This window comes from Mustelus asterias, chromosome 4 (assembly GCF_964213995.1).
Source record: "Mustelus asterias chromosome 4, sMusAst1.hap1.1, whole genome shotgun sequence".
NCBI classification, from domain to species: domain Eukaryota; kingdom Metazoa; phylum Chordata; class Chondrichthyes; order Carcharhiniformes; family Triakidae; genus Mustelus; species Mustelus asterias.
In genome coordinates, this window is record NC_135804.1 from 108,340,607 (window position 1) to 108,351,575 (window position 10,969).

Below are 10,969 nucleotides of genomic sequence, written 5' to 3' on the forward strand. Positions count from 1 at the left end.
TTATTTGTTCAGGTACCTGAAGCACTGCTTCAATAGTCTTTGATGCGCTATCAATAAGGCGAAAGACTACCGATATGCCAATATAAGTGTAGGCTTTTATTCACAACAGAATCAGGAGCAGATCCCAACATATAACCAACCTGGACTGAACAAGGGGGAGGAGACAGCCACCTTTATACTAGGTGCCGAGGGGAGGAACCAAACTGGAAGGGGATGTGTCCAGGTATGACAAGAACACACAACGGTGGTCCATATAGGACAATGGCACAACTGAGGTCCACCACAGTCTTGTACATCAAGAACTAGAGGGCACAGGTTCAAAATAATGGGCAAAAGGAGTAAAAGTAATGTGAGGAATATTGTTGCAGTTGTAGTCTGGAATGAACTTCCTGAAAGGGGGGTGGAGGCAGGGTCGATCGAGGTATTCAAAAGGAAAATGGATTTATATCTGAAAAGTAAAAATGTGCAAGGTTACAGGGTAAGACAGGGAAATGGGATTAGGTTGAGTGCTCTATCAGTGGGGTTTGGTCATTCCTGGCTAGGCCAGCATTTATTGTCCATCCCTAGTTGCCCTTCAAAAGATGGTGTTGAGCTGCCTTCTTGAACCACTTCAGCCTTTGAGATGTCAGTACACCCACAGTGCTGTTAGGGAGATAATTCTAGGATGTTGACCCAGCGATATTGAAGGAATGGCATTATATTTCCAAGTCACAGAATCATAGAATCTCTACAATGCAGAAGGAGGCCATATGACCTATTGAACCTGCACCGACAACAATCCCACCCAGGGCCTATCCCCATGTATTTACCCTGCTAGTCCCCCTGCCACTAAGGATCAATTTAACATAGCCAATCAACCTAACACACTTATCTTTGAAGTGTGGGAGGAAACTGGAGCAACTGGAGGAAATCCACACAGACACGGGAAGAATGTGCAAACTACACACAGACAGTGACCCAAGACCAGAATTGAGCCCGGATCCCTGGCGCTGTGAAGCAGCAGTGCTAACCATTATGCCACAGCGCTGCTCCAGGAGGGTGATGTTCTCAGGTGTCTGCTGCTCTTGTCTTAGTAGATGGTAGTTGTCTTGAATTTGAAAAGGGCTGCCTAAAGAAACTTGGTGAGTTCCTGCAGTGCATCTCATAGATGGCACAAATGGTTGCCACTGCTTGTCGATGGTGGAGGGATTGAATGTTTGTGGAAGGGGTAGCAATCTAATGGGCTGCTTTGTCCTGGGTGGTGTCAAGCTTCTTGAGTGCTGTTGAAGCTACACTTAACCTGGCAAGTGGAGAGTATTCCATCATACTCCTGACTCCAAAGGCAACAGACACATGGAAACACCACCACTTGCAGATTCTCCTCCAAGCCACTCACCATCCTGACTCGGAAATACATCGCCGTTCCTTCACAGTCACTGAGTCCCTCCCTAATGGCATTGTGGGTCAACTCACAGCATTTCAAGAAGACAGCTCACCACCACCTTCTCTTGGGCAACTAGGAATGGGCAATAAATGCTGGCCAGCCAACAATACCCACAAATTAATAAAAATGAACATGTGCCTTGTAGATGGTGAACAGGCTTTGGGGAGTCAGGAGGTGAATTACTCACCACAGGACTTCTAGCCTTTGATCTGCTCTGGTAGCCACAGTATTTATATGGCCAGTTCAAATTCTGGTCAATAGTAATAATCCCCAGGATGTTGATAGTGGGAGATTCAGTGATGGTTACACCATTGAATGTCAAGGGGCGATGGTTAGGTTCTCTCTTGCTGGAGATCGTCATTGCTTGGCACTTATGTGGCGCAAATGTTACCTGCCACTTGTCAGCCTAAGTCCAGTTCTTGTTACATTTGGACATGAACTGCTTCAATATCTGAGGAATCTCGAATGGTACTAAATATTGTGCAGTCATCAGTGAGCATCCCTACTTCTGGCCTTATGTTGGAAGGAAGGTCATTGATAAAGCAGCTGAGGATAGTTGGGCCTGGGACACAACCCTGAGGGGCTCCTGCAGTGATGTCCTGGAGCTGAGATTATTGACCTCCAACCACCACAACCATCTTGCAGCAAGTAAAATGCAAATATGGGCATTGCTCTTGTTTGCACATACTTAGAAACATAGAAACCCTACAGTGCAGAAGGAGGCCATTCGGCCCATCGAGTCTGCACCGACCACAATCCCACCCAGGCCCTACCCCCACATATTTTACCCGCTAATCTCTCTAACCTACGCATCTCAGGACTCTAAGGGACAATTTTTAACCTGGCCAATCAACCTAACCTGCATATCTTTGGACTGTGGGAGGAAACCGGAGCACCCGGAGGAAACCCACGCAGACATGAGGAGAATGTGCAAACTCCACACAGACAGTGACCCGAGCCGGGAATCGAACCCGGGACCCTGGAGCTGTGAAGCAGCAGTGCTAACCACTGTGCTACCATGCCGCCATTACACCATTAAGTACCAAAAGTCAAGTCTACATTGTAATGCAGATGGACTTTCAAGATTGCAACTACCTGGCAGTTTGTCAGACTGCTCGAAGGGAAATATCTTCAACTTTTAACAAGTAGACAACACACCTTTCACTTGTAGGCAAGTTAGAAAACACACTCAAAGTGATCCTATGCTCTCAGAAGTGATGGATATGGTTTTTCAATAAAAGACTTGGAACTAACACCTAACCTGAAACTCTACTACTCTAGGAGAATGGAGCTGTCGGTACAGTCAGGATCTGTTCAATGGGGGCTCAGAGTGATTATTCCGCCACCATTGTGAAAGCGGGTGTTAGAGAAGTTACACGAGGGCTAATGTGGATTTGTACACATGAAGGAAATAGTAAGAAGTTAAGTCTAGCGGCCTGGACTTGATGTGGAAATTGAGGAGAAAGCTAGAAAGTGTTCTTCCTCTGAGAAGGTAAGAAACCTGCCACCTTTAGCACCGCTGCATCCATGGGAATGGCCTGACGAGGCTTTGCAACATGTGCGTGTGGACTTTTCAGGGCCTTTCCAAGGACATACATTCTTAGTAATGGTTAATGCTCGCACCAAAAGGCCAGAGGTCGCTGTGATGACATCTACCTTATCTGAGACTATTGAGAAGCTAGGAGAAGTATTTAGTTGCTTTGGATTTCCTGAACAGCTGGTAAGCGGCAACAGATCTCAATTTGTCTCGCAGGAATTTGAAAACTTCCTACAAGAAAACGATATTCAACATATTACTTCTGCACTGTATCACCCTGCTACTAATGAATGAGCAGAACGCTTCATCCAAACTCTGAAACACACTTTGAAAGCAACTGAGGAACAAGATTTGCTTATAAAATGCCTTAACTAATTCTTGCTGATCTACTGGAATACCAGACGTTCCATGACCCTGACTTCTCCTGCCTTACTTATGATAGAAAGGCAACTCCATTCTGCATTTGATCTTTTAAAAGTTCCAAACACTAAGGAGACTGTGCAATAGTAACAACAAGTGGAATGGCAGGAAGGGATACCAGAGTTTTCCACCAAGGACAAGGAGTTTTGGCTTGGAACTACTGCACAGGGGAGAAATGGGTTCCTGCCACTGCCCTTGCACAGGCTGGGCCTGTCTCTTACAATGTCCAGACAAGAGACGACATTATCTGGAGAAGACATGCAGACCAGTTATTGGCTGGAAGAACAGATCTGCCAAATCTGGAGCCTGATGAAAATTCAGGATCAAGACTTACAAAGTCCTGACTTGAACCTTCCCACAGCCCCTATACTACCAGACACCACTGAGTAAAGCAACACCTCACCATTTGTTCAGATGCAGAGACAACCTTTAGATCCTATGTCAATGCCGGTTAAACCAACCACCAATGTTGTCAGTGTGAAATAGAAATCACCAGAGGTTCCAAGAGCGATGACCTAGAGAACAGTTACTGATTTATTGGCCGGAATTTTATGGCCCCGCCCGCCATGGGAATCAGAGTGGGCGAGGAGCGGACAATGGGAAGGTCCATTGACCTCAGGCAGGATTTTATGGTTTTGGGACGAGCAAGGTCGTAAAATCCAGCCCATTGACTATTGTTCATATTGAACTTGCTTTGAACTTATTTGGGGATGTTCAATTGAAGGGGGAGAAAATGTTATGTATTTGTATTCATTCCTACTGGCTCACTGGAGCTCTGCTGTATTAATGTATGCACCGGAAATGATGTAATGGACCTAGAGCGGGAAACAGAAAGAGAAGAAGCAACAAAGGAAGAGATCGTACACCATTAATGTAGCTCCTTTCGGTTTTAACCAAAGTCTATCCCGCGTATCACGTTTCCAATATACAACAAGGAGAACTCAGATAGTGGGAAGTTGAAGATCAAGACATTTTCTGAAAAAAGCATTCATTCCAATTCAGTTGCAGGAAACAGCTTTAAAGACGCAATCTCTCTGAAACATTGATTACATTGCCAGTTCATTTGATATAAAACTGCTGGATTACTTCATCAAACACTTGCTAATCACAGGCTGTTTATTGTAACTAAATTTGAACAAGGCACTTGCTCTGCCGGTTAGTTATATTGTTCAGCAAACTGTCATTCAGTAACGCTTTTTCAGCCAGCTCTTGGGAAATGCAGCTTTTCCTCCAGTGACACTTGCAGCAAACAGGAATGCAATATAAAAAGCATTCAATATTGTACCAGGTACATGACACAGAAAAACACATTGTGTATCCATGCTGGCTTGAGGTCACACTAACCAGTAAAACAACTGGGGCATGTTAAGTATGAAGAGGCTGAAAAGAATAGCTGAGCCCAGTCGGGTGGGATTGGAACAAGTTCCACATTACTGTAGAAATCTGGGCTGCGATTCTCCCAAAAGTGCTGAATTGGTGGGAGAACTGTTCTAAATCCTGACTGTTCTGTCAGTTCAGCTTCTCATTTGAATCTCTGCACTCTGTGCATTGCAGAGGTCCCAGTTGGGAATCTTACTAAAAAAACCATCTATTCATGCTGGAGATTGAAAGTTCTGGAACTCTGCGCATTCGCAGTGGTCCCGATTTGTCAGACTCCGCATTTGCTGGCCAGCTCAATTGCTGGCCAGTCCAGGACCCCCACAGTGCTGCCCCTCCAGCACCCACCCCCCACAGCCCAATCGCGGCCCCCACAGCAATTCCCACCAGCCCTGACCCCCCCTCACCCCGGAGTGCCCAGATGTCCAGCTGATCTCCCAACAGGGTCAGACGCACCCCCTCCCCCAGAGGCACCCCCCTCCCCGGCAGACCACCCCAATCGCTGCCCTCCCTCCATCCCAGACCGATCCTGTCTGCAGAGTGGCAGTGGGACCCCCCACCCCACCGATCACCCTTAGGCCCTGCCCCATAATAGGCCCCACCCCCTTGACACTGCCCAATGCCTGATGGGCAGTGTCAAGGTGCCCCCGGGCACGGGCACTTTGCCCCTTGGGCAATGCCAGGGGGTACAAGCTGGCACTGCTAGGGTGTCCATGCCCAGGGGGCACAACCCCCCGCCCCCCCCGCCGCCTGACCTCCTGGGGGGCCCCGATTGCCCCCCCCCCCCCATCATTCGGCGGGGTCTCCCGCTAGTTCCCCAAACGTGGGGAGCTAGTCTGAAACCCGCCGGAATGAAGTACTCCTGGCGGGGTGGGAGATTCAATTGGAACCTGAAAGGTCCTGATAATTAACTAATATACAGATTTCAAATACATCCAAAAAAGATTTAAATAACTTACTTGCCTTTCTGCCGGTTTCCAGCAGGATCTGACCGGCGACCGTTTGCCGGCTCTGGGAGATACACATGCGTTCCCGGCGCATGCACAAATCCCGGAACAAGTCCGGCGATGCGCATCTCCCACGCCAACCTGCCAGAAAAGTTGCGGGTCGCAATGGGAGAATTGCGGCCCTGATTTCTAGAGCAGGAGAACAGTCAGCAAACACATCACACTGCTGAAGAAAATGTTAAGAATTGCTGAAAACTTCAAAGATGACGATTCTCATGGTATAAATTCATTTTTGTTCCATAACCTTACGTTTCACCATTCTTCCAGCTTGCACACTGTGCACATTGGGTGGGATTCTCCGCTCTTGTTCGTGGTGGGACCCGCTGCGAGCGAAAACAGAAAATTTGGCATTCCAGCCAGAACTCTATCACTGTCAGCGGCGGCACTGGAAAATCCCAGCCGCAAACGAGAACAGAAGATTTTGGCCATTACAGCTGTTTTGAAAAGTGTTATAACACTATAAAGTAAAACAGTAGTGGTAAACTAATTAAAACCCAAGAGATGTTTATGGATTTTAAGCATGTTGCCTCAAGCTCGCAATTTCCATTTACCATTTGGGCGGCACGGTGGCACAGTGGGCAGCACTGCTGCCTCACAGTGCTGCTGGGTATCTTCCTCAGAAAATCTGCTGTCCGAGATTCACGAGAAGAGGGGCAGAGCAGGAGAATGCAGGGTGCCATGAGAACTGGTCGTCAGCAGAGATATGCTAAAGATTGAACATTTGAGGAAACTTTAGACTGGACTATCTGCTATGGAATGGCAGCAACACGCGCAATCACCTCAGCTAGTTGTTTCTTTGTTTTCAACACATGGGTTGCTGCCATGCCATCGCATTAGTCTAGTCTGAAGTTAGCTTGGCAAATTTCCTCAAGTGTTCAATCTTTTGCACATCTATGCTGATGACCAGGCCTCACGAGCTCTGGTGGTGTCCCGCTGTAAAACTTTCTGCCAGTTACCACTCCTATGCTCATTGCCTCAGGTTTTCAAAAACCAATTCTTAGCGATGATAGATTTTTTCACACGTGCATCATCCCATCAATCACTTTACAATTACAGCAAACAGAAGCCTATAACAAAAAGAAAGGTAACGAAATATAATATAACAGAAAGAATTAGCATAACTTTAACCAATTAAAATGCTTAAACATGACAAAATATAATTCTTAACAGCTAGCTATCTCTATTGTTCCAATTTAGCATTATCCCTCAGATGTGAATCTTTTCTCTAGAACCAGTTGGCACAAAAGCCAAAGATGCCTTTATAGGTACCAGATTTCCAGCCCTTTGACACTTCTGGAGAATGATCCAGACAGACACTTGTCTTCTAATCCTCATGCAGCAACTTCCAGAGAAATCTCCACCCCCAAACAATAGAATCTCAGAGGAAATGGCTTATTTCTTGGCAAATTCCAGTCTCCAGACCTCAGAGAGAGAGCAAAGGAGAGGCACTTCTTCTTCTCCCAAAAGAAGCAGACTGCCTTGAGTTCTCTGTGAAAGCTTAGCTGTATCCAGTCATATGACCTTACCTGTCAATCAACCTAATCAAACCCCACTCTGCAATATCCAAGGGGAAAAAAATAAAAGAACAAAACCCTAAATTAATTCAGGTTGAAACAAACACTGCATGAATTATGATCAATTATGTTGCCGCAGTAACAATAGAGCACTGCTGGATCCAGACAAAATGGCTCCAATAAAATGGAAGGGACTAATGAACACATTGAGCACAGAAGCATGACTAAAATACATTTCTTAAAGGTACAGTATCGTCACACTTGTCTGCTAGCTAGAACCAGCTTACAGATCTCAGCCTTGTGGATGCTTTACAGTGACTCCAGCCAAAGCTCGAACTCCAAAATGTAGATTTTGAGTTTCTTCAGCTGGAGTCTCTTTCTGCGCACATGGTCGCCCTGGACACTGGAAGTGTCCCTGACTTTCCATATCACATAGGAGGAACATATCACATGGCTGAGCTTCCCTGCCACGACTTACCATGTGTAGAATAATAGAATGGTAACACTACAGCAGACGGCTATTTTTTCTATCATGTCCATTATATCAATTGTATACACATAGATATCAATCACATCTACTTACGCACACATTCTACCTGTTCTTGGAATGTCAGTCACTGACCAATACCTGTGCATATTCTCCCCATTGCATTGAAATCAGTCACTGAATCAACTATACCTGTATATACATTTTCCTGGAAGTTTGTCACTCACCTACACCTGTGTATACATTCTTCTTTAAATTGTATTGCATTCTCTAGTGATTGTCTCTTTAAGGGCAACACATCAGAGTAAGTTCAAGTGGCTTGTGTGCCCAATCAGGAGTCAGAGGGCCCGATTGTACCATTGCGTTGCACCCGTTTTCGGGTGCGAAAACTTGGTAAAGTCGGGCATGAGGCGAGTAGCGCGATCCGTGCCCGCCTCTGCACCGGTTCCCCCTTTACCAAGGCCTGAAAATGGCCGCGATCGGGACCGCGCCCAAAATGGGCATGACGGCCATTTAAATGCATTTGCATGTATTTAAATTGAATTAACGGGCTTCAAGCCCAACTTTACCAGCACTTCCCCCTTGACAACCGCGTTCGCCCATCCAGAATTGGTGTGAAACAGACATGCTCCATAGAAGTCCGTTTCGGGCGCTCCAGTTAGTGAGGAGGTAGGTGCCTAGCATCCGACAGCTCTCTGCCTGAGATCGGTGGGGGGAGAAAGTGGGTCTGCTGCCACTCTGCCTGAGATCAGTGGGGGTAAAGGGGGGGTCCGCTATCATTTTGCCTGAGATCAGTGGAGGGGAAGAGGGGTCCACTGCCACTCTGCCTGAGTTCAGTGGTGGGGGGAAGGGGGGTCCGCTGCCACTCTGAAATCAGTGGGGCAGGGGAGGGTGGTCCGCTGCCACTCTGTCTGAGATCAGTGGAAGAAAAGGGAGGGTGGGGGGGAGGGAGAAGGGGCTCACGATTGGTCTGGGTGGTGGGGGGGTGGGAGGAAATAGTGGTCAGTAATGTCGTGGGGATGGAGGAATATCTGTGGAGGCCACGGGGAGGCATTATCCAGCCCGGGAAGGGTGTGGCAGGGGAGCAGCATTTTTTACTGCGCATGTGATGCGCGTCAATTGAACTCGAGGCACGAAGCTTCAGTAACAGAAGGCTTTTATTGTCTAACAATGGAACTAATAGAACGTAAGTACACCATCCCAGACTGACGAGGTCCCGCCCAAGCAGGGGGTCTTATACCTCTCCCAGGAGGCGGAGCCCGACTGGGATGTGCCACAACAGTAACAACCACAGGTGTATTAATCCCACCCTAGCCCAACAACAACATTAAAACAATCCCACAGTGGGAACCAACGATGGTTCACCACATTCACCCCTCCTTTGAGAACAAAGGCCGGCGGGGTATGAAAACAGACTAAAAAGTCAACAGATTATAAGTCCAGACAGTCTGGAGGACCGCACCGTCGTTGTGACCTCCTCAATACCGGCGGTGACACCGGAGTAGGTGCTTGCGGTGGCGTTCTCCCCAAAACAGCGTCCGGCTGTTCTCCCACGGACTCACAGACCGGTTGACCCTGATGAAGCGGTAGTGCAGGGGATCCTGGTACATTCTGCGATGGCGCCGATCTCCGGGGTTCAGGCAAGCTGTGCATTGGTGTATAACTGTTAAGCACTGGTCCCGGTGCTGACCGCGCCACGTCCGGGGGAGAAATAAGGGATAAGGGATTCGTCACTGGGGGTATGGGAGCGACAGGAGTTGCTACGTCCCCTGCGGGCGCCAGGTCTCGGATCGAGACTGTGTCCTCTCGCCCATCAGGATATGCCACATAGGCATACTGAGGGTTGGCGTGGAGGAGGTGGACCTGTTCGACCAAGGGGTCGGACTTGCGGGCCCTTACATGTCGCCGCAGAAGGACGGGTCCTGGGTACGTCAACCAGGCTGGTAAAGATATCCCCGAGGACGACTTCCGAGGGAATGAGAACATCCTCTAGTGGGGAGTAGCATTGGTTGCCGTACACAGGAGGGAGCGAATGGAGTGAAGCGCATTTGGAAGGACCTCCTGCCAATGGGAGACTGGAAGGCCTTTGGACTTCAGCGCCAATAGGACAGCCTTCCAGACTCTCTTTCCACCTGTCCATTACCCCTAGGGTTGTAACTCGTGGTCCTACTAGAGGCAATCCCGTATGAGAGCAGGAATTGCCTCAAGTCATTACTCATGAACGACGAGCCCCTGTCGCTATGGATATAGCTGGGGTACCCGAACAGGGTAAAAAGATCACGGAATGCCTTGATCACCGTGGCAGTCGACGTGTCCGCGCAGGGGACAACAAACGGGAACCGGGAGTGCTCGTCTATTATGTTCAGAAAGTACACGTTCCGATCTGTTGAGGGAAGGGGGCCCTTAAAATCCACACTCAGCCTCTCGAAGGGGCGAGTGGCCTTGACCAAATGTGCCCGGTCAGGTCGGTAAAAGTGCGGTTTGCATTCCGCGCAAATCCGACAGCTCCTTGTCACCGACCTGACGTCCTCCACCGAGTAAGGCAGGTTGCGGGCTTTGATAAAGTGGTAGAGCCGAGTGACCCCAGGATGGCACAGGTCATTATGGAGGGCGTTCAAGCGATCCTCCTGCATAGTAGCGCATGTTCCGCGTGAGAGGGCATCTGAGGGCTCATTGAGTTTCCCTGGACGATACATGATATCGTAGTTATAGGTGGAGAGTTCAATTCTCCACCGCAAGATCTTATCATTCTTGATCTTGCCCCTCTGCGTGTTGTTGAACATGAACGCCACGGACCGCTGGTCCGTGATCAGGGTGAACCGCTTCCCCGCCAGGTAATGGCGCCAGTGTCTGACGGCCTCCACAATGGCCTGGGCCTCCTTTTCCACCGCTGAATGCCGAATTTCGGGGCCTTGGAGGGTGCGGGAAAAAAACGCGACGGGCCTGCCCGCCTGGTTTAGTGTGGCGGCCAGGGCGAAATCAGATGCATCGCTTTCCACCTGAAAAGGGATGGATTCGTCTACCGCGTGCATCGTGGCTTTCGCGATGTCGTGTTTCAATTCCTTGAAGGCCAATTGGGCCTCTGGCGTGAGTGGAAAAGTCGTGGACTTAATAAGCGGACGGGCTTTGTCTGCGTAGTTGGGGACCCACTGCACATAATAGGAGAAGAAGCCTAGGCATCTCCTCAGTGATTTTGCACTAGCG